This window comes from Aplysia californica, unplaced genomic scaffold, assembly GCF_000002075.1.
Source record: "Aplysia californica isolate F4 #8 unplaced genomic scaffold, AplCal3.0 scaffold01845, whole genome shotgun sequence".
Taxonomy (NCBI): domain Eukaryota; kingdom Metazoa; phylum Mollusca; class Gastropoda; order Aplysiida; family Aplysiidae; genus Aplysia; species Aplysia californica.
The window spans coordinates 1-1,186 of record NW_004799115.1 but is presented as its reverse complement, the minus strand read 5'-3'; the positions used below and the strand labels follow the sequence as shown (position 1 = coordinate 1,186).

Here is a 1,186-nt window from a genome sequence, read left to right as displayed (position 1 = left end):
TATTATTATTATTATTATTATTATTATTATTATTATTATTATTATTATTATTATTATTAGTAATTGTCGTATACGTTAATGTGAAACGTTATGCGACAGTTTAGATTAATGATACATCCGGAGGAATGTCGTTCTGACCCGGGTCTTAGTTCAGATGGTATCGAGATATAATACTACTCTGCGAATGGCTTTGGTTCGTCACCGCCATGTGGCGCTCTGGACTTGAGTTGCTTTGAGAAAGTTTTCCGTAAAAGTAAGAACGCGTATGTATCAACACTATTTGGGGAGTTCTCATGTCAAGACGCTCCTCCCTTGTAGCTCGGTCGTATCGGAGATGGACGTTTGTTTCGGAGGTCCGGGCTCTTAATCATTAATCTTATAGTGTTGTAAGGGCCGTCAAACCTGCGATGGCCAATGAACGTTCTGGCCCGCCAAACGTACATAATATATTAATCTATGGTTTGCTGGCAACGCATCAGATTAGCGTATTATAAAATTACAACTGGCTGGCTGTCCTGCATTGAGATTCCAAGCTGGGCAGGGCGGTTACGAATGGCGGAATGGTGCCAAAAAATAAAAAAATAAAAAAATAAAAAGTGAATAAAACTTTTTTTTTAAATAGTAAAAACGAAACAAAAGAGGAATTGGAAAAAAATACAGCGACCTAACAACCGACTGATAAAGAAAATAACAACAACAACAACAACAACAACAACAACAACAACAATAACAACAACGTCGACGACAAAAAAGGAAGAGGAAGAGTAAAATAGTTTACAAAAAAAAAAAAAAGGTGAACGAAAGAGAAATAAAAAGAATAACTCAAGAGAACCAAAAAGAATAACTCAAGAGAACCAAAAAACAATTAATATAACAGAACAAATCCCAGACGACAAAATGCGTATCAAAAGCAAAAACCGAGGGACCACAGACTGTCTCCGCGACAAGGTGAAGGTCGCGGATCGGCTGGCTAAAATCTAGGCTAAGCCTGAAAAACGTTGCAAGCAGACGATGTTTTGTTTGGTTTTTTTTGTTGGTAACAAACAAACAAAAGGAAAAAAGAATACTATTAATGTCATGGACCCGCTGTTCTCAACATCAATACGTAAATACAGTTTTGTTTTTTTTGCGTGTTTTTTGTTGTTTTGTTTTGTTTTGTACGGTACATCAACATGTTGTTGAAGAG

At 36.4% G+C, this 1,186-nt stretch overlaps 1 long non-coding RNA gene across 1 annotated transcript; it reads left to right on the top strand.

Moving 5' to 3' along the window:
• The first annotated feature begins 9 nt into the window (after nt 1–9).
• Nucleotides 10–1,061, top strand: LOC118479079. Its single transcript, XR_004859460.1, has 2 exons — nt 10–322; nt 794–1,061. It is a non-coding gene; the product is annotated as an uncharacterized LOC118479079 (long non-coding RNA).
• The last annotated feature ends 125 nt before the right edge of the window (nt 1,062–1,186 follow it).